This window comes from Aedes albopictus, chromosome 3 (genome assembly GCF_035046485.1).
Source record: "Aedes albopictus strain Foshan chromosome 3, AalbF5, whole genome shotgun sequence".
NCBI lineage: Eukaryota > Metazoa > Arthropoda > Insecta > Diptera > Culicidae > Aedes > Aedes albopictus.
Genome location: NC_085138.1, coordinates 87,813,812 through 87,838,085, shown reverse-complemented (window position 1 = coordinate 87,838,085; position 24,274 = coordinate 87,813,812).

The window sequence follows — 24,274 nt, the reverse complement described above, 5'->3', positions numbered from 1 at the left end:
ATATTCACTATTTTCGAAACGCATTAATTTTATGATTCTGCAACCCCAATATTCACGGTAAAATTGAATGCGCATTAGCCTACCAACACAATAACTACTAAAATATTACTTTGAAATTATCGCTTTCTACTTACGAATTATGTATCCTCCTGAACTTCACATGCCATTTAAGAAGCATCTCTGCATCTTGAACTGTCATATTTTTTGTTGACAGAAACACAACAACAATCGAGAATGTATAATCTTTCAACAAGATTTTTAAACGGTTTTATTACTACTCTTAATGTGGTATGCAAAACCTCTCCGAGAGTGGTCCATTTTGCCGGAAGATGCTCTTAAAGAGGTTATCAAGAGGTTTTGATGTATAAATCAGTTTTATTGCATGTTTTATAAAATTGGTCATGAAGATCTCTTATAGAGCCGAACAAAACATAAAATGTTACTTGGGCTGGCTGGATTAGCCTGCAATGTTCATTCATTTACTTAGTTTCACATCTTTACATAGAACTGTCTGATTTCACAATCCTACAACGTCCCATACGTGCAATAAATAAGGATATCTTAAACAAAAAAACTCCACAAATCCTTTCAAACAATCTCCGAATGATTCATTCGGGAATTTTCCTCTGGGTGCTTCAGAAATTCCTCTAAAGCGGCTTTTAGGAAGTTTTCCTGGGGTTTTCTTTGGAAATACTTTCAGAGGATCATCCAGAAATAAGTTGGGGATTTTTTTTGGGATATCTTCTATAGATTTCTTAATAAATTCATCCAGTCCTTTTTTTTAGAAATTCTTCTAAAGATTCGTCAACAAGTTTCTCCATAGACTTCCGAAGATCTGGCTTTCTTAGCTCCAAATTCCAAATTGGATTATTCAAAACGGAGTGTTTTGCTTTGGCCGACGTTTCGCCTTCTTTATTGGGTTCTTCTCAAGGGCAAAGACTGAAAAAGCCAGATTTCCAGTCGCATTTATCCAGCACATTTCTCCATAAATTTACTCAGTTATTTCATAAGAGATTCTTCTTCTTCTTTTTCTCCTTTATGGCTCTACATTCGCATTGGAACTTGGCCTGCATCTCTTCAACTTAGTGTTCTTAGAGCACTTCCACAGTTATTAATTGAAGGGCTTTCCTTGTCTGCCACTGCATCAATTTTTACATTGTGTGGCAAGTAAAATGATACATTATGCCCAGGGAGTCGAGAAAATGTTCCCGACCAGAACGGGAATCGAACTCGCCGTATCCGGGTTGGCGATCCATAGGCTTAACCACTAGGTTAACTGGAGACCTTATTCCCAAGAGATTATTTTGAAAAAAAAAAATCACGGATTAATTTTATAACGATTTTTAAAGAATTCATCTGAAAATTCATGTCCGAATTCTTCCATGGGTTCATTTAAACAATTATTCTAGAAACTTTCAAACGATTCCATTAGAAAACTCTCGTGAAAACGTTCAAGGAGTTCTTTTGGAACTATTTCTATGGATTCCTTCTGAAAACCCTCCAGAGGTTCTTTCGTAAAATATTTCACATTTTTTTTTAGAAATTTTTCAAGCTGAACTCAGGAATTCAGATTCCTTCAGTCATTTTATCAAGCATTCATTTAGAAAATCTTCCAAATATTCCTTGAAAAACTCCTCCAACGTTTCTTTCAGGAATTCTTCCAAGGAACTTTTATGAAAATCCAGTATGGATTTCCTATGAAACTAGTCAAGAGATTCCTTTGAAAAAATAATACCTTCATGTGTTTGGAAGCTTCCAATCAATCCAATTTCCCCGTTTTTTAGAAAAATCTCCACGAATTCATTCAGAAAACCTTCTACTGACTCCATAAAAAAAATCAATAAAAGAATTCCAAATTTTCCAAAAATTCTTCCAAAAACTTCTTCTCCAACGGCTCTTTCCGAAACATTTCTTGGAATACTTTGAGGAATTCCCGTAGCGACTAGTTCAGATGTTACAAAAGAATGCTTTGAAATTCCTTCAGAAATTCCGTCAGAGTTTCCATAAAAAAAAAATATCCAAAGTTTTATCTAGAGATTCCTCCAGAAATTTCTCTAAGGATTCCTCCAGAAAACCTTCCTTGGACTTTCCCAATAATGCATCCATGGATTGTTACTCAGGCGTTTCTCTCGGATGATCTCCCACGGATTCCTTATGAAAATCTGGCAATTTGAATTCCTAGGAATTTTACCAGTATTTTTTTTTTCAAGGATTTCTATAGCAAATGCTCGTCAAACAATTCTTCTTTATTTTTTTTTAGAAATCTTCCAGGAATTGTTTTGGTAATTTCTGTGAGGATTAGTTGAGAGATTGCACTATTGTTATTTTCAAGGATTCCTTTAGGAAATTTTCCTTGGATTTCTTCCATGATTTGTTCGAAACAATTTTATCAGGGTCTATTTCAGTAATTCTTCCAGCAGCTCCTTTAGAAGTTTGTCCATGTTATTTTTTTTTTTTGAAGAAATTACTCCAGAAAGGCCGTTAGATCCTCCTCCAATTTTTTTTTTCAGAAAACTCCTGAAAGATTTCCTTTGAAAGTCTACCATGGATTTCCTCATTAATTCATAACAGCGTTCAAAAATTCAGAAAATTATACAGGGATTTAATTAAAAAAAAAAAATACTTTTTTAAGAATTTCCTCCAGTACCCAAGGAATACTTTCAAGATTTTTTTTTAAATTTTTCTCTGAGAAATGCTTCAAAAAATCCTCTAAGGATTCCTTCAGAAATTCCAGTAGGAGTAGTGTTTCAGTGATTGTTCCAGGGATTATTTAAAATAAATGCATTTATGTTTTTTTTTTAATTTTTTTCCAGAGTTTCTTTTAGATATTCCTCAACAGAAATAATCAAAAATTTCTCCAAAAAATCATTTTGTAAATCTTCATTAGTTTTATTTCATAATTGCTGCATGGATTCCTTCTAGGGTCCCTTCATATGAATATCATTCCTTGAGATATTCATTTGAAAATTGCTGAAGAAAATCGTCTAAGAACTCATAAAAATCCAGGAATTTTCCAAAGATTCTTTAAGTAATTCTTCCACTGTTTCCTTAGGAAAATCCATTAGGGATTCCTATAGATTTTTTTTCAATAATTTGTTCAGAATATCTGCAACGCATTCTTCTTGAATTTTCACCATGAATTCCATAAGAAAATCTTCCAAGGATTCCTTCTGTAATTTCTTCGTGGATACCTTTCAGATATTCTTCTAGGAATCTTACATGAATTACACAGTTGCCAGCTCGCATCAGTAGAGATTGGTCACGTTTTGCTTTTGCTCTGTACCAAGCTATCGCGCATTTATCGATATTTAGGCGGCCCAAAAGTTTTGTCTGTGCGTACGTGAGTAGATAAAAACCTCTCTCTTTTGTCGTTTTTTTCTTCCCAACCACGTGTGAGCATCAGCTAGAGAAAGTCCAAATAAGGTGGATCTAATCCCGTGCCCCGGCATGGTGCCGGTGCTCGGGACCTCGCCCCGCTTTAGGGATCCAGGGGGTCCCGGTGGTGGAGGTCCAAGCAACTTGTTCCGTGGCGATTATGCAGGCCAACTGGTACCACTACACATGGACAGCGATGGTTGCTCTGGCGCCATCCAGGTCCTCCAGATGAAAGCAACCGCAGGTACACTGCCATCGGACCCATTCCTGCTGCGAACATCCATTGAAAAATGGATCGGTAAAGCGATCGATGGCGCCTTCAAAGAAAACCGTGGTATCTCCTACGCATTGAAAGTGCGAAATGCGGCCCATTTTCAGAAGCTTCTCAAAATGGACCAGCTTGCAGATGGAACAAGAATTCAGATTGTGGAACATCCAACGCTAAACAAACGGGAATGTGTTGTTAGTAACCATGACTGTGTGGATCTGAGTGACGACAACCTCCTGGAACAGCTTAGTGGTCAAGGAGTCCGCGGCATCCGCCGCATCAAGAAGAAAAATTCCGAAGGTAAGTTGATGAACAGTCCCACTATTATTCTGACCATCTCCGGAACAGTAATTCCCGACCACATCGACTTTGGTTGGTCGAGATGCAAAACACGGAATTATTACCCCGCTCCTATGCTCTGTTACAAGTGCTGGGAGTATGGGCACACAAAAAAACGTTGTTTGCAAGTTCATCAAACCTGTGGAACGTGTTCCCAAGTATACGAGGATGGCAGAACCAACACCGCTTCTGGAATGGCTGATAACATGAGCGTTGAGGCGAGCAGACCCTTAACGTGTAATAATCAGCAGTTTTGCAAATTATGCAATTCGACCGACCACCCCGTATCCAGCCGAAAATGCCCGATATACATGAAGGAGGTACCCAAGCAACACACATGTTATAATAGAGTTACAACAGCGCAAGTTTTAGTTGTATAGAAGTTTATTTTACGTAATTCTAACATTGTGTTGAAATAACGTGAAATAAACTTCTATACAACCAAAACTTGCGCTGTCGTAACTTTTATATAACATGTGTGTTACTTGGGTAGAGATTCAACACATCCGAATCGATAAAGGATATACCTATCCACAGGCCAGAAGAGAATTCGAATCGCTTCAGGAAAACAACAGGAACCGCGGTTCTTTCGCCGGGGTAGCAGCTCTCAGCAAAGATAAGGAAATATCAGACCTTTCGGAAACGGTACGGCGACTAATCGATGACTCACGAAAAAAGGACGAACGGATTGCTGAACTGGAAAGATAGTTGAAAGGGCGCAGCGTTGGACAGCGAATGGACCAGGTCCAACAGCACGGCACTATCGAAGACCTGATCACTAAAGTAGACCAACTAACCAAAAGTGTCATCGACCTACAAGCTACAATCAAGAAGAAGGACCTAGAAATCGAATATTTGAGAAAGATCTACGTGAATCCCACTGAAACCCAATCAAGCTTTACTACTCCCTTCGATATACATATTCCCGAAACCCAGGATGTACCGACCAACTCGACACCGCAAACAGATACCCTGAACCTTACACCAGACACAAAAACGACTTCGCAGTATCAAGAATGGACATCACAGTCAGGAAAAAGCCGAAAAAAGAACAAGAAAAACCGACTAAAGAAAGATTTCGACCCAGCTATGGAAATTTCATCTGATGACAGCACGGAAAGTAATCGATCGATAGCTTCCATCCAAACTACCCTCTCCAAAAGAAATCACTCCGATGGTGATCCCGGCAGCGACTCCAGTAAACCCTCGAAACCAAAACGAAGCGACCATGGTGACCAGGGAATCGATGATCTAGCTTAACAATACTCTGTATATCTCTTTTCGATCAGTCATTTCCGTGCTAACAAATGTTTATCCGACCATCCGGCAGAATGTCAAAAACGATATTTTCGAATCCAAGAGAAATCACAGGAAAAAGTACTCAAACAAGGAAATGACTGATGATACCCAAAGCGACGAAGATGTAAACCAATACTCCACCAGCGATAACTATCTACATACAGCAGAGGCTCCGAGCAGCCGGAGCCCCGCCATAGCGGCCACGACATCTCTTCCGGTACCGGTGGATTCCCTCCGGCATACAGAGGACACCGTGGAATTCGTGAATGGAAACAGTGAGTCCACAAGAAGATACCCTATACGAAACCGTCGGAAACCGCTCCGTTTCCAACCGGAACAATGCTTTTTCCAACCTCTGGGCCCGGAGGTAACCAACGCCGAGTTATATGATAAGCTTCACGCCAGGAGATACGGTAACTCAAGTATAAATCAACCAGGTACGTCATATAGCATTTCTTCTCCTCGAACAAACCTATCTCCTTCTATCCCTTCACATACATTAAACGCTAACCGTACGGCGGGTCGCTCATACGATAGAGACGTTCCGCAATCTACTCGTACGAATACCGCTGATAATATCCACCATTGTATACGTAGCTCTTTTGCCTTACAGTGGAACATGAATGGATTTTTTAATAATCTAGCCGACCTTCAGTATCTTGTCCGGGAGCGAAAACCGGCAATATTAGCTCTTCAGGAAATCCACAAAGCCTCGTCCAGTTGGATGGAAACCTCCCTTTCTGGAGGCTACAAGTGGATTACCATGTGTGGTCAAAACTTCTACCATTCCGTTGCACTAGGCATTACGGTAGCAATACCATTTTCCCAAATTAATCTTGATACCGAACTTCCTTTCGTAGCCGTCCGTATCTCGTGGCCTTTCCCTGTTTCCGTTGTATCTTTTTACCTTCCGAATGGCACGTCTTCCGATCTTAAAAATCAATTACGTCACGTCTTGGAGCAAATACCAGAACCGATCATCCTATTGGGAGACTGTAACGGACATCATCGTATATGGGGAAGCAAGGCGAATAACTCTCGTGGTATGCTTTTGGCCGACGTGGCAAACGAATTCAACATTAACTTTTTAAATGATGGGTCCACCACATTCATTAGTGGACAAAAGGAAACTACGGTGGATGTTACAATGACATCAGCATCGATAACACATACGCTACAGTGGTCCGCCGATCTCGATCCACTCGAAAGTGATCATGTACCAATTACATTATTCCGAAATGAGACTTCACCCGAGACTTCGCGTCGACCGCGATGGCTGTATAACCAAGCAGATTGGTCAGCCTTTCAAAGTTCCGTGGAAGCTAGCTTAGATGAAGCAACACCCGGTTCAATTTCAGAACTGACTGACCTTATTCATAACGCTGCACAATCATCAATCCCGCAAACGAGTACTACCCCTGGGCGCCGAGCTCTTCCATGGTGGTCACAAGAAACTAAAAAAGCGGTAAAAGCAAGGAGAAAAGCTCTCCGTGCAGCGAAACGCTTACCAGCCGGCCACCCCAACAAACACGAAGCTACAAAAAAATATAGAGAGGCCCGGAACACTTGTCGTCAAACCATTCGGGAAGCAAAGGAAAAAAGCTGGATTAGTTTCTTGGATAGTATTAACAACAACCAATCTACAGCCGATCTGTGGAAAAGGTTAAATGCCATCCAAGGAAAACGGCGCGCAAGAGGGATCTCCCTCAAAATCGATAGTTGTACCACGCGTAATCCAGAAATAATCGCAGATTCCTTAGCGGACTATTTTGCGGAGCTTTGCTCCTTGCGACGATACTCGTCTGGTTTCCTCAGCCGGATCCCAGAACCGGCCGAAGCTATCGCGAAATTCATGATTCCCCCAGATCGCGGCCAGAAATTTAATCAACCTTTCTCGATGAATGAACTTGCCCTTGTTCTACAGCAAGGTAAAGGAATATCATCGGGACCAGATGATATTGGCTACCCCATGGTGAAGAGACTGCCGCCAAGTTGTAAAGCCGTCCTGCTAGATCTGATCAATAGAGAATGGACTAATGGTACATTTCCCTCCAGCTGGACCCACAGTTTGGTAGTTCCAATTCCAAAAACCACTGGATCTGCCAGCGAGACGAAACACTACCGACCCATTGCGCTCACCAACTGTTTATCAAAGATAATGGAGCGACTGGCCAACAGAAGGCTGATACAGCATCTTCAAGAAAACAATAGGTTAGACCATCGGCAACATGCTTTTAGATCTGGTTTCGGTACAGGGACGTACTTCGCAGCACTAGGTCAGATCTTGGACGAGGCAGTAGGTCGGGGGGACCACATCGAAATAGCCTCTCTTGATTTATCTAAGGCATATAACCGAGCATGGACACCTAATGTGCTCAAACAGCTGGTGCAATGGGGTGTTACTGGTAACATGCTATCCTTTATAAAAAATTTTCTAAATGGCAGATCTTTTCAGGTGATAATCGGGAATAACCGTTCAAAATCTGTTCCTGAAGAGACGGGCGTTCCTCAGGGCTCCGTCATTGCCATCACTCTTTTTTTGGTGGCGATGAACGGGGTCTTTGGAGTTTTGCCCAAAGGAGTGTACATTCTAGTCTACGCAGACGATATTATTTTACTTGTAACCGGAAGAACTCCAAAAAGTACTCGTCGTAAGCTTCAAACGGCAGTTAATGCCGTGACAAAATGGTCTGATCAATCAGGATTCGATATTTCAGCGGAAAAAAGTGCAAGATTGCACATATGTTCACACAATCATATCCCTCCTCGAAGTCCAATCACTGTTAAAGGTGCCCCAATACCAAACAAAAAGACATTAAAAATTCTAGGAGTGCTCTTCGATCGCAGTTTAAGTTTTCAACAACATTTTGTCAATCTCCGTAAAGTTTGTAAAAGTAGGATCAACTTTTTAAAGACTATTTCCAGTAAACGTACAAGAAGTGACAGGATATCACGACTTAGAGTCGCTGACGCTGTCATCAACAGTCGCATTTTCTATGGTATCGAAATAACCTGCCGCTCCTTCGAGCAGTTAGTCCAGAATATGGGTCCTACCTACAACGAAGCAATAAGGGCTATATCCGGACTCCTTCCATCGACCCCGGCCATTGCAGCATGCATCGAAATTGGTACACTCCCACTGTTGGCACTGCCAGCGCGTACCTTTAATATGTACACCGTGGACCACAAACACCATCAGCGTTCATTGCGATGACATGTAGTGCTCACTGACTGTCAACCGGTGAGTAGAAGAAAAAAATTAGACGATAAACAAAGTAGACAAACGTGTAGCTTATTGCTGAACAATTATTCCTAAATTAAGTGATATTTCCTACATCTAAACTATCTCCTAGGTTTGTAATTGAAATACCTACAGGTATAACCTACAACTGCCGTGAACCTTGAATTAGAATTGTGCATAATCACGCGACTAAACTACAACCGAAGGTAGACAATCCGACAACCGACTATCTAAGGCACTAAACGAAAATTACAAATTGTTGGTTACTGACCAACGGTACTTTAAGGGTCAATCGTTAAACTACACCCACTTTTACATCGGACAGCAATAGCAGCAGGCAGCAGAGCAGTCAGTTACTTAGAAAGAACTCGAGGTGATGGATCGGTGGTCTTCACCGTTCGTGAAGCTAATCGAATCCTGGAATTGGTTGCTGGCGTGAAAATCCCCCCAGTGGTTGGGGTCCACTGGAACGGATCTATCTGCTGGCACTCTAAATTGCTCTTAAAATCAAACAAAACTTTCGCGCCGGTTGCAATCCCAGCAGTTTACGATCTACTTTTCTAGAGAGAATCTCAACTGAGTATGCCCAACACACGATCAGGTATACTGATGGATCCAAAAGACTTGACAGAGTTGGAATAGGTATTTATATGGAGAATGCAATACAGAATCTCACCGACTACCCGACAAATACTAAATATTCTCGGCTGAGGCAGCTGCAATTTATCAGGCTGTATCATATCCGTATGATGGATCGCTCCTGGTTGTCACCGACTCGGCCAGTGCCCTTTCTGCTCTGGCATCACCGGTGGCGCGCAACCCTTGGATTCAAGCCACGCAGAGTGTTGTCGCCGAGTCAGACAATGTCACTTTTACGTGGGTACCTGGACACTGCGGTGTAACCGGAAATGAATCAGCAGACCATCTGGCAAATTTAGGCAGAACAAGCAGATTATTAACCCGTAAAACCCCTGCCGAAGATCTTAAAAAATGGCTGAAAACTACTGTTCGAAGGGCCTGGGCATTGGAATGGTCTCAGTCAAGAGATCTTTTCATAAGGAAAGTAAAGGAGGAAACTGTACATTGGAAAGATGTCGCAAACCGAAGAGACCAAATAGTACTCTCTAGGCTAAGAACCGGTCATAGCAGAGTTTCTCATAGTATGGGGGGTGATCCAGAGTTCCGAAGAAAATGTACCTTCTGTAACGTTCACAACTCGGTAGAACATTTTTTAATCAATTGCCCTGCTTTTGATCAACTTCGCCAAGAATACGGCATTGGAAACATTCGATCAGCTCTCCAAAATGACCGTTCCAGTGAAACAGCTCTTATTTGCTTCTTAAAAGAGGCAGGCCTATATCAAGATATATAACGATCTTGTTTGTTTATTAATTATTTATTATTTATCATTATTTTTGTTATTCTTTTTCATTGATGAGACCCTGCAATCGACCTTGCCAGACATCACGGGGACGCAATGGAACGACAAACCAAAGATGCCGGGACCTAGAACCAACAAGGATGTAAAAATAAAAATACGCAAAAAAAAAAAAGAAAGACAGCAACAATGAAAACATATGTAAAACTCTGTTAATACTACAAACAAACTCTGTAAACATTATTTCCTTTTAAGTACCCATAAGGTGCTTAACTATTTTTCCACGAGACGAACCAGCCAAGGGCTGAAAGTCTCGTTAATAAAGACAATAATAACATGAATTACACAAGAAATTTTTCCATAGTTTCTTTATTTCCCGCACAGAACATTCTTATAAAACTTTCTCTAACTTCACATTCTTCAAATCATCCTCCATTAATTACTACAAAAAGTCCGCTGGTGATTCATTCTGAAAATTGTCCAAAGATTCCTTTGAAATTATTCCAGGCATCTCTTTGCAAGAGAAATTCTGTAAGGATTTTTCCACAAGTTCTTGAATTTTATTTCAGTGATTCCAGTAGGATTTGCTTCAGAAATTCCTTCAGAACTGTTTTCGTAATCCTGCATGTATTTTCTGTTGGAGCTCCTGGAGGAACTCTTCCTGGAGAGCTTCCAAGAAACTCCTGAGGAATTGTAGAAGGATTTCATTAAGAATTTGGGAAGAAACATGGAGCATATCCTTAAGAACTGCAAAGAAAATCCTAGTGATTTCTCGGATAAATCCTGGAGCAATTCTTAAAGGATTTCAGGATGAAACTTGTCACCTGACCCTTGGGGGACAGTGTCACCTCTCAGGCCTTAAAAGAAATCCCTTGATGGAATTGCGGTCATTCCCAACGGGGCTTGTTAGAAATGCCTGCAGCAATTGGAAATCTTGTAAGCAGTGTTGCAAAAATTTATATCATTCATTTGAATAGTAACCAACAAATCCCTTTAATCATGTCTGCTTCTAGTAATGTTCAAAATTATTTCATTCGATCAAAGCACCTATCAAATGAGCAGCCAATCTTTCTCAATTGAGTGAATTGCTATTCAAATGACTTGCTGGCCACAAAACACATGAAACCTGTGTGAAGTTAAATAGCCACCGAAAAGGAACCACCCAACACACGTCTTACCTCAGCGGCTGTCGATGATAGAAAGGGTCTAGAGCAGCGCTGCCTGCTTGGATGAATCCGTCTAATCGCAGTGCGCTCATGAATGGAATGAACACTGAATGTTCAGCAAAGCATACACTATTATATAAGGTGTCTTTCACACCCACACATCCACCTTCCTCTCCAAAAAAAAGTTAATAGTGTATACAGCAGGTTCTAATGCTATACTAAATGCATAAAATTCCCTTATTTTGTGTCGTTTGGTTATCGTGTCCTCAAAGTTCATGTACTCTCAATATTTTTGACAGCTAACCAGCAAATTTTGCTGGTTTCTTTTGCCATGCTGAATGTATTCAGCAATACAAATTGCTGAATTTTCTGAAACATCCGGGAATTTGGACTCATAGGACACAAAGTTGTGCTGAAATCCCAGCAAAATATTGCTGAAGATTCAGCAAATCGTTTTGCTGGTTTTGCTCTGCTTTAAGCGTTTGGTGTGTGGATCGTCCTTATATTTCTTCTTTAACCTTCCGTAACTGGGGCGGTTGGCCACCAACGCCAGCCCCACGCTAATGCTGAGTACTCAAACTGGGATTTTTTCCCACGTGTTGTACAAAATACAACCGCGCGATGAGAGCCAATCCATGTACTAATGACACTTGCAATGTATATTTACACATAACATATGTGCATTATTATTATTACTAACAATGTAAAAAAACTTGACATAATTTATTTGATACAGTTGTGTATTGTTTTCATTCAAAATTCCCTTTTATTCGGTGATTTTGCAAGCATCTTTTTGCAAGATTTGTTGAATTCAAGATGGTACGGGATATCATTATACCTAATCATCAATCATTTTCCTAAAACTTTGAAGTGAAACCATCTCAGATTCTACTACATGAAGTTTTCTTCAAAATTGATCGTATTGTAGATAGGTGTCCATGTATTTTTACTTTAATGATGAATTCAGTTTGCTTCTGACTGTCTCGGAATTGTTGTTCAATTTCAAGGGGTGGTTCTGTAGGTTTCCATGTGTTCTGGTCAAATATGTTTCTGCTCGGTACAGTTTTATATGTAACGCTCATCGAATAGTTTAAGGAGAAACTTCAAATAACACAAAAATGGCTGCCACAATGGCCGACTTGGTCCCCTACTCGCGTTTTCAAGAGCACCAATCTTGAAAATTCGTAAACAAATGCGCTCGATTTGGGAAAGCTGCTTCTTTTTTGCAAGTGAGCAAAGCCAGAATAAACAAGTGCGGCTTGGTTTGATGCTTCTTTCGTCAGATTTGTGCTTCTAAAGTTTGTATGTAAAATTGCAAAGAGATTTCTTGATGTTTCACCTTAATGCTGAATTGCTGAATTATCTGATCAACAGTTTCTACAATTCGTGTGTGCCATTAACACCATGAGCAGCATTACAGAAGTGTCAAACTCAAAACAAACGACATCATCCGAAAATGAATATCCTTAGAACATGTTACACTAACAGTACATTTGTCGAATCGTTGTATTAGTATGGTTGCTCTCTTGCTCCTCAATCAAACGACTATTTCAACAGCGATAATAGGTAAATCCAACGGAAGCTAACGATCCCTCCTCATCTGGTGGCAGGAATGAGAACTCTATGAAAAACGTGGCTCCGCCAAAATTTAACATGGCGCAGCACAGACAAAGTGCACTTTTTTCACTTTTTCATATCGAATTCCGCATCGTAGAGAAACAAACGAGCACTTTTTGGAAAGAAAATTTAATTCTCTTTCAGATGCGCCTAGATCCGGTAGGTGCTTACGAACAATTTATGTGATTAATTTGAGGAGCTCTTGCTATGCCTCCGGAGGGCGATCTTCCGGATTTTTTGTTAGCTGGTCAATCCGATGTCTGTCGGCGTGGGCATCAAAAATGATGATCAAGGAAGCCATTGCAAATGGAAAATAGCAACTTCTAGAGCAAAAAATGAGTAAAATTTGACGACAAAATTTGCCTTTTTATGTAAACAAACGATTTTCTCCTTATCTCACCAAGCGCCTCTACAATTGGGGGTCATCTGCATTCACCTATAGGAACTGCGGTTTTAGCTTAGTCGTGTTCAGTTATCGAATATTCGCAATTCCCGCTTGATAAACATGCTCCTATGTAACCACTAACTGAATAACATCTTGAGAAGGCACTTTTTCAGCTTTTTCACCGTTGTTAAAAAATAGTTATACGGCATTCCCAAATTAATCAATTAAATACAATCAAGTTTTGGATACCGTGGCGCAATACATGTGGAACTTGAACTATCACTTTTAAAATTGGATAAATAAAGTACTTGTCGCTATTTAGAATCGAACTCCCGATCTCCGTATCCACTAGTCCCGATGATGTCCTCGCTGCCACACTGCTGTATATAAATAGCATAGAAAATAGCCCGTTTTGTTTTACTCCAGACAGGGCTTCATAATTGTGCCACAAAAACCTTATCCAACTTCATCTTGCTACAAAAGCTTGTGAAACGTCAAAAGCACTAATGCTTACATTGAATAAGCTGCGTGGTTGCTTCAACAGGTGCTGCGTCACAGTCACGTTACGAAATGTACTGTATAAAAGCAGATATTTCATTGGCTGGTACTCCTATTCGATTTGTTCAAGTTTTCACATCTTCCGGAAAATCTCCCAGAGTTGGAATAGAGTGCAGTCAAGGCAGCTTCAATGACAAGATTGATTTCTGAACACCGAGTTTGATAGCTGTATGGTTCTCGTTTTGCAGTCGTGTATTAGCTTATGGTTTATGTTTGACTAGCTTACCTTTTATTCAGCGTTGACTACTTCAATTCGATGGTTACACAACAAAAAGCAAATTACTAAAGCTTATAGCACTGGAAATGTTAGTTGAGCAGTGCACAAGTGTAGGGTTTCTCATATGGCGAAAAGTTTCCCTCGACTGAAGCGGGAATCGAGTTCTCAATTCATGGTACTCACAATAATCCAAACGACTGATGCCGGTAGCCACACGGACACAAAGTCTACCTAATTCAAACACCAATTTCACATGAATGATGTCATTCCAAACCAGCAATGCGTTACACTCAGCCTAATCTGTACATACTTTTTTAACAAACATTCGTTTGTCCGAAACATAGAAGCAATGAATATTTTTTTTTCAGTGTAGACTGGCCACCGTTTTCAGCGGAAATTATTTCTTTCCTAAAATCATTGGTGATGTAGAATTATTACTTACTACGCTAGGTTTGGACCTCAAACGGAATTGCCCGAGTAATTTTAGTACATTGCATTTCTTTTTTTTTTAACGCACTTGACATCCTAATCTTCAACCCACCAACACATGGGTAGAAACCCATGACTTTGACTTTAATTCACAAAAAAAAAGCCGTGATCAAATATGTTTGACTCAGAAATACGGATGACAATCCTAGTCCGATTGGAATGAGAGGAAATCACGTTTATCAAAACATTACCGTTACCACTTTTTCCTTTGAATAGTCCAGAATTTGCACGACAAACTCCATTCGTTTTGACGTTATTTTCCTCAGCTCTACGCAACGGCCAAGAAAAAACACAACGACTTTTGCTCACTTTTCTCATTTTTTTTTCAATGTGACATTTTGTGATCCTTTTGCAATAGGCCTTTTCGTGTGACAGATCCGTGCATGCATTTGTTTACAAAGCTTGAACAACAGCTGCTAACAAGAACGTGTCATCTTCATAGAAGAACTGTCAAACGCCCGAACAATCAGCTGATTTAAGACGTCAAATGAAAAGGCCCATTCAATGAGCGGTTGTCATCTGTAAGCACACGCTTTGTCAATATCTTCAATGGGCGATTCTTTTGTATTTTTTTCAAGCACTTTTCCGGTCTGCATTTTTAATGCACGACATTTGCACACAATAACTAATATCATTATATTTCTTTCTTTATCCTTTATCACCTCAAATATGTCTGCCTATAATCATTGACTTAGAGCGATTTTCATGCCGGGACATGGATTCAAACTACTGATTTGACGCAAAATCTAATGGATTTACTTTTTTCTTCATATTTCACTTTGAATGGAACAACCTGACGTTTGAAAAACGTTTTCGTTTGCATGTCAATCGCGAAAAGCGATGCATCGATATTTTAATCGTTATACATATAAAAATCGTTCGGAAGATTTTCCATCAAATAAAATGGCAGCACTGGATTATCATCGTCGAAGAAATGAACTTACCCACGAATGACTTCACACGTCAACTAATAGCCAGATGTGACGCGGTAACCGCGGATCGTGTTTACCAACACCACTGCTTATGTTTTGCATCCGACGAGATCCGGAGATAAGAAAGTAGGCCGTGAGCTAGTCCACTGAACGAGAAAAAAAAATAATAACAATGCAGCCCAATTATAGGTGTCACATGTTGCCGTCCGATTTTGGATTGATATTTTCGCTGCACGTGCGACTTTTCCATCCGCTACTGCAGTGCGCGACTATCATGTCCGCTCTAAGGCCCGCTATATCATGCGCGACTTTGTCTGTCCGCCAATTCTATGCGCGACTCTTTTTATCCGCTAATTCAATGCGCGACTTTTTCTGTCCGCCAATTCTATGCACGACTCGAAAAGTCTGCCCTTTCATGCGCGACATTTCCGTCCGCTAAATGCGCGACATTTTCTGTCCGCTAATTGAATGCGCGACTCTTGGGTCCGCCTTTGCATGCGCGACGTTTTTGTCCGCTCTCCCATGGCTCTTCCAATGCACGGCTTTCCGTCCGCCAACCTGAATTATGCGCGATCATTCTGATCCGCTTCTGGATGCACGATGGCTGCCGTCCTGTTGCAAGTCACAATTGATAATTTTTTCCACTTTAAATTGTTTTGGGTGGTTCCTTTCCGTGATTTTTTTTGTTTTATTATTAGGTTTCGTATTTATGTTGCGACAAAATGTGCAACACCTGGCAGGAAAGCCATTGTGTGAAGTTAAATAGCCACCGAAAAGGAACCACCCAACACACGTCTTACCTCAGCGGCTGTCGATGATAGAAAGGGTCGAGAGCAGCGCTGCCTGCTTGGATGAATCCGTCTAATCGCAGTGCGCTCATGAAAGGAATGAACACTGAATGTTCAGCAAAGCATACACTATTATATAAGGTGTCTTTCACACCCACACAAAACCCAGAAAATAAAACAGCCAGACTGAAACATTATCGAATGTCGGGCCAAAGTGGGGTCAGTTTTTATTGATTGTTGGGGTACTTTTGGACCAAAATCGAACAACTGTTGAGTCTATGACTTTTAATGGTTTCGGCTTGCAGTCACAGAAATAAGCGTTGGTTCTGTTATTTCATCGCCGACGTTTCGATCCTCGGGTTTGGATCTTCTTCAGGGCTCGAAGTTAACCAACTTGTGAAATGCCGTGTTTGCACGGAGGTATGTCGGGATTTTTGTGGAATGTACCCTTGTTAAATTAATGGGAAAATTAATTACTGGGGGTTTTTCTACACTGTCCGGAATTGCACTTTAAACGGATGTTTCACCGTCGAAGAAAGGGAGATTACTGTCGACAGTAATCTCCCTTTCTTCGACGGTGAAACATCCGTTTAAAGTGCAATTCCGGACAGTGTAGAAAAACCCCCAGTAATTAATTTTCCCATTAATTTAACAAGGGTACATGTTAATGAGGCCATTCCACAAAAATCCCGACATACCTCCGTGCAAACACGGCATTTCACAAGTTGGTTAACTTCGAGCCCTGAAGAAGATCCAAACCCGAGGATCGAAACGTCGGCGATGAAATAACAGAACCAACGCTTATTTCTGTGACTGCAAGCCGAAACCATTAAAAGTCCCACCAAAATCAGTCATCCAAGTAACAAAGTTGAGTCTATGTTTGGTTTGGTGGCCAACATAAAATCAGGTCAATGATAGGTTTATGCCGGGTTTGACGTCATCAATTATGGTAAAAGCTTTAAACCTATAACACCACAAATTATGCTTCCTAGTTGGGACTCAATTGAATGATATGTACATTGACTGATGCTGGAGCTGATATCAATTGAATGATTAGAGGCTAGTCAACTGATATTCCCATGGTGAATGGTTACCTATCTCAATTTCAGCTGGAAATTGTCACTTTGCAACATTGCCTGTAAAAATCTCCGAGGATACGTCAGGAGAGTTTCTGAGGAAGATTTTGTTGCAGATTTCCCAAAAAGAACTCCAGGAAGAATTCCAGGAAGGCTAATAATGTGGAAATATAAAGGAACGCCCATGAAACACCTCTGGGACCCTCTGAACCTCCTGATACACTCCAAAACTCCGTTAAACTCATTGAACCAGCCCTGGAATGCCACTGAATCCTCTTGAAAACTCATGGAATGCTCCTGAAATACCCTGGAACGGCTCTGCAACCCCTTAAATATCCCAGGAATAGCTTTCAAACCCCCTAAACCATATGGGACGTCAATGCAATCGCATGGAAAGACCATGCAACCCTCTGCAACAATCCCTCGATATCCTCTGGAGCATTCATTGAGCGCCTCTTGAACATACCTGAAACGACCTGGTTTTTCCAGGAACCTCTTGGAATGCCTCTGCAAACCGCTGTAACGGTCATGGAACCCTCAGGAAAGCCCCTGGCATTTCCTCAAACCTCCTGAAACCACCTTAAACAGTACTGGAATGCCCATGAAACCCCTTGGAATGCCCCTGGAATTCATTGGGGACCCCTCAAAACCGCTGCTGAAACCCTCTGGACCACCTCTGGAATGCCCCTGGAACGTCCCTTCGAATCCTTGAAGATCCCTGTTACACTCATAGGACATCCCTGGAACTCCCCGGGAACCTTCTGAAAACGCTTCCCAAGTAACATTTTTTAGTCAAATAGAGTAGAAGAGGTTCTTAGAACCACCATAAAACCAAAACAAAAGGCATCAAGTTTTATGATGGTTCGCAAAACCTCAACAAGACTAATTGGTTATCAAAATGTTTCTTGAGTTGGGACACCCCTAAAACCCTTAAGCTTCTTGGAATATCCTTGGAGCACCGCTGAAACCGATCGAAAACTCATGGAACGTTCCTGAAACCCCCGGAAATACCCGGAACTCCTCTAATTCACCTTAAAACCCCATGGGATATCCATGAAACCCAATTGATCGCCTTGAAACCCCATGACATCTCGTGGAACACCCATTGAATACGCTTTGAACACCCCCTAAACTCGCCCAGAAACCTCACAGATTTCTGGGACCTCCAGAGCATAAATCCGTTTATGATTACGCGAAGACTGAAAGCCGAAAATACCCGTAACATAACCACAATCACAGTCGATCCCCATACCTCCACAAACCTCCAGATATCTTCTTCAGCAGTACTCGAATTCCCATCAAACACTCTGGAAAGCCCTAGAAACCCTTTTTAGTGCTGAAATCCCCTGGAATACCCATGAAACGCCCCTGGCATACCCCTGGGAACTCTTAATTACCCAAGGAACAGTTCTGATTCCCCAAAAAAAAATCTCGTCTTCATCTTCTTTATGACTCGACGTCCCCACTGGGACTTGGCCTGCCTTGCTTCAACTTAGTGTTCTTTGAGCACTTCCACAGTTATTAATTGAAGGGCTTTCTTTGCCTGCCATTGAATGAATTTGTAAATTGTGAGGCAAGCACAATGATACACTATGCCCAGGGAGTCGAGAAAATTTTCTCGACCGGAACGGGAATCGAACCCGCCGTCTCCGGATTGGAGATCCATAGGCTTAACCACTTGGCTAACTGGAGACCCGCAATTCATAAGTTTCATTCATAGTAAAGAAACATTTCACAGATTCCTGCAAAAATTTCCTCAGGGTTACCTTTTTGAAAATCTTTCAGAAATTCTTAAAAAAAATCTTCCGAAGAATCTTAAAAAAAAAAAAATATTCTTTCATAAAGTCCCCTAGGACTTCTATCGAAAATTTCTCCATGGTTTTTCTTCAAACACTCCCCCAAACATTGCTTCTCAAATCTTTTGAAATTTTTTTTCCAATGATTTATCTAGAAAATCCTCGTCAAACTATTCTTCTCAATTTTTTTTCAGAAAATCATCCAGCAGCTCATTTTTAAAATTCCTGTCAGGATTCGTTGAGTTTTATTTCAATCAATCTTATAGGGACTATTCCAGTAATCCTTCATTGTTTCTTTCAGAAGCTGTTCCAAGGCTTCTCAAGGAAATTCATCCAGAAAGGTCTCTAGGTATTCCTCTAAGATTTTTTCTAGGAAACTCCCCAAAGGATTTTTTAAGAGATTGATTCACAAATTCTTGCATATTTTTTTCAGAAATTGTTCCACTGTTTTCTTCTAGAGATAAAGTCAGAAATTTCTCCAAACCTTATATTTAGATACCTTCAACAGATTTTCTCTATACTGCCTGCATGGAATCTTTTGAAAAATCCCCACAGATATCGTTGGGACTAAAGGAAAATTTCACACGGACTGTTATTCGAGAAATCCGTTAAAACTCCTTCAGAAATTGCTTTGACATCTGATCCTGAAATTCCTCCAGGGATTCCCTAACAAAATCTTGAAAATTTTTCCAAAGATTTCTTCAGAAAATCTTCTAGGAATTCCACTAGATTTTGTTATGGTATAGATCTTTATATATTCATTTTTCTTGCATTTGTTCTAGTAGAATTTATATCCACACTCAACTCACTTTCAAACAACTTTATTTTAAAATAAAAATAAACAAGTAAAAGTTTGGTAGGCACTTTTTCCACACTACACGTAACTCTCTCTACGGATCACTAGGATCAGTAGATTAGTTCAGCCGAATACATTGCTCCAAATGGTGTACATCAAATCTCTATAGCTCGTGTTAAAAATTGAAGAATTTTCAGTACGATGTGAAGATCACGTTATCTAGTTCGTCGCGTTTTTATTTACAGATAGCCACAGTTCTGTCGCAAGTGACCGCAAGTCCAGGAACACGATTCGTCAGCAGATTTCTCCAGAATATCCACTCAACGATTCCCTAGAAATTTTTTCAAGAATTTGTTAGCAAAATCTTCTACAAATTTCTTCCAAAACATCTTCCTAAAATCTAAAAAAAAATCCGTGATATTTTTTTTATTGTTTTCAGAGCTTACTTCTTAAATTCCCATACAATTTTCTACAGTAATTTCTCTAGATATTCTCGGAAAAGGAAATACTCCATAAATACTTTCCGGCGATTCTTCCAGAAAAAACGCCCACTACTTTCTTCAGAATTCACCAGCGATTAGTGCAGGAAATCTTACTTTTGAACATATTTCCAAGAATTTTGTTTAAATCTTGAAATTTTCTATCAGGATTATTTAGGAAATTTCTGGGGATTTATTTTATTACCGTGTGGGTTTGGGACGAAGGGTCTGAGATTTTCATGAAACATTTTCCACAGGGAGGGCTCATGGATATATAAACACAAAAAAAAAAAGAAAAAAATCGGGGTCGCCTGTTTTCCCGGAAAACTCAGGTGGATTTTTTTTTGTTTTCCCCTGACACTACTTAGAAAAATCATAACTCAAAAACGAAGCATCGTAGAAACAAAATTTTGTTCAGAAAATGAAAGTCAATTTTCTCAGAAATCAAAAAAAAAATAAGAACTGAAAAAAGTTTTCCACAAAACTTTTCACAGTTGAGGAGATTCGTAAAGAAAAGCCGGAAAAATCATGCCCTAGCTCGTGCAAAATTTTCATAATTTTTTTTTAGAAGGTTACTTCATAGGCTTTAATCGCTGAAATTTTTGGAATGCACTTTTATTTTCGTTTTTGAGTTATGGCCAATTTTGTTGAAAAATGTCCAAAAGTGCCATATACGCCTTTTTTTTGAAAAATCATGATTCAAGAACGAAGAATCTTAGAAAAAAAGTTTTTTTTGGAAAATGAAAGCAAATTTTCTTTGCAATCAATGGGGATGAACCAGCCTCGGGCTGAAATTCCCCATAATAAAAAGTCAATAATAATAATAATAATTTGCAAACAAAAAAAAAATATGAAATTGAAAAAGTTTTCCACAAAATTTTCCACAGTTGAGAAAATCCGTAAATAAAAGCCGGAAAAACTACCATAAATACCATATAATATAGGCGTACATGGTCATTTTCCACAACATTGGCCATAACTCAGAAAAGAAAAAAAGTGCATTCCAAAAATTTCAGTGATCGAAGCTTATAAAACTTCCTTCTCAAAAATATTTTTTTTTAAATTTCCCGCGAATTCGGGCATAGTTTTCCCGGCTTTTCTTTACTGTCTCTTGAGTTATGATTTTTAAAGTAAGTAGTGTCAGGGGAAAACAAACAAGTTTTCCGGGAAAATAGGCGACCCTGATTTTTCCTCATTTTTTTGTTCATATATAAATGAGCCCTGCCTGTGGAAAAAGTTTTATGAATATCTCAGACCCTTCGGCCCAATTTGTAGGTAATAAAAAAATCCTCTCTTTTTAAGCAACATTCCTGGGTACATTAAGTTATTCTTACTTAGAAAAAATTACCCTCGAAAAATCTTCTAGGAATTTCTTAAAAAAAATCTCCAATAATTCATTGAGAAAGGCCTCAATAGTTTCCTTGATAAATTCTTTCGGAGGTTCAGATGCCACCCTTTAGAAAGACTTCCATGGATTCCTTCTGGAAATTCAGCAGAGATTGGTTCATCAATTTATCCTAGAGTTTCCTCAGAAATCATTCCAGGTGTTTTTTTTTTTCAAAAACTCTTAGAAGGATTTCTCTTGAGATTCCATTGGGAATCTTTATAGGAATGACAATATTTAGAGATGTATAATTTCTCGACAAAGTCTTGAATCATTTTTTTTCTGTGACTCCAGCAGGACTCCTTCCAAAAATTCCAGAATAAATTGCCTCAGAAAGTCTTCCGTTATCCTGCACGTGTTTTCTTAGAAATTCCTGCTGGAATCCTTCAAGGATAGCTTTATGAATTTGTTTGAGGCCCTACAAAGCCACAGTAGTAGAGACGAGGATATTCAGTACGACTATGCTAAGGGTCGTTTTTTAGTCGGTCCAGGAAAGTCTCGCAAATGAAACTTCCTTGAACTTCTTGTGCTTGGAGTATCTTCATGCCACGATATACACATATACACATGCAAAATGGTCCTTGGCAGAGGAAATTCTGAGTTGATAGTGGTAGTGCTCTTAGAACACTAAACTGAGGTTCGACACGAATGCCACGCTAGTGGTAAAGTGTCTTTAATAAACTAATCATAATAATAATAATATCTAAACTGAGGAGCTGTTTTTTTTTTTCAGTAGGGACGTTACGCTAAGAAGAAGAACCTCTAGGAATTTCTCCATTGATTTTCTCAGAAATTCATTCTGCTTACTAAAGTTGAGAGCTCTCGAACTGTGTACATTGAGAATAGTGAGCTAGTCCCAAACCCTATTCATTGGTTCCTTGTGCAATTTCGATTGGTTAATCACGGAGTAGCAACTACAAATTGTGCGGTCATCTATGCTCATGCTGATTTTCTCAGAAATTTATTCTGATTTTTTTTAAATATTTCTACTGGAATTTCTTAAAAGCTTGACTTTTGTTTGTCTTTTGGAATGTTTTAAGGATTGACACCATTCCAGAGGAGTTCCCAAGCAACCCTAGGAAGAATTTACGAGGACTTATCCAGGAAGAATTCCCAGGCAACTACTGGAGGAATTTCCGAGGATCTCCTGAAAGAATATCCAATAAATTCCAATACGAATTTTGGAGATATTCCTGGGGAACATCTTGAAGAATTTCTGAGAAAGTCTTAGTGATATTCCTGGCGTTATCCTGGAGGAATTCTCGAAAAACTCTTGGGAGAGTTCCGGAAAACTTTTCCAGCAATTGCAGGAGAATTTCTGGAGGAATTTCCCAGAAACTCTTTAAAGAATGCCCCAGAAACTCATGTAGAAATTCCCGGGGAACTGCTGGACGAATTTTCAAAGAACTCCTGGTGAAACTTCCAAAGTACTCCTTAAGGAACTTCCAAATAACTCTTGGAGGAACTCTTTGAAGAACTTTTGGAGGAACTTTCGAGAAACTTTGAGGAATTCCCGAGGTTCTTCCGGAGGCATTCCAGAAGAATTTCAAAGAACTTCATGCAGGAATTTCAGAGGTATTGATGGGGATCGTCATGATGAACTACTGGGAAACTGCTGATAATATTCCCGGGGATCTCCTGGAGGAGCTCACGCGGAACACTTGAGGGAACTCTCAAGAAACTTCTGAAGAAATTCTCGAGGAACACCTGAAGGAATTTCTGGAGAACTTGTTTAGGAATTCCCAAGGAACTCCTGCAACAATTCTCGGGGCACTTCAGCAGAAATTCTTGAGGTACTCCTGGAGAAATTACCGAGGAATCCTTGAAGGAATTTCCGAAAAACTCCTAGAGAAATTCCAAGAGAAAATTCCGAAAACTTTCGGAAAAAAAATCCGAGGAGCTCTTGGAGTAGTTCCTGAAAAATTCCAGGAGGAATTCCTGAGAAACAACAACAGGTTTATTTCGGGAAATTCCTAGGAAACTTCTAAAAAAATGCCTGAGGAGCTACGAAGAAATTTCCCAAGGAATTCCTGGAGGAATTTCCGAGAAACTTTCGAGGAATTGCCGAGAAAGTTCTGACGAAATTCCCGAAGTACTCCTGGAGGAGCTCTCGAGGAGTTCCAATGAAATTCCTACGGGGATTCCGGAGGTATTGATGGGGAGCATCTTTATGAGTTACTGGAAAACTCCTGGTGATATTTCTGAGGATCTCCTAGAGAAATTCTTACGGAACGGAAGATACTGAAAAACTTGTAAGAAAAATAATGTTGCTAAATGACAATTTTAGGGATGGTGGGATTCGAACCCACGATTCCTTATTCGCAACACCGCCCAAGTAACAATGAATGCTGAACAGTAAGAGTATTAGCTGAACATTGGCTGGTTAATGGTGGCAATGGCTGAATACAATGACAGCTGAGTATTGGTCTGAAGTTTTGCTTGTTCAACCTTTTTAATAAGCAATACATAGATAGCTGAATTTCAAGTTGAATAGCATATTATTCATCTCTGTAATCAGCTTTGAAACGTACACTGATATGTAGAATTTATCATTGGTTGAACAACCTTTAATCAAATAATTTTTGACAGCTGACCCAAGCAATGTTTTCACAGAGCCCACATAGCCTCTTCAGCCTCAATACAGCTTAAGCTCAAGAACATAAGATTATTCAGCTTTGCTCTGGTTTTCGA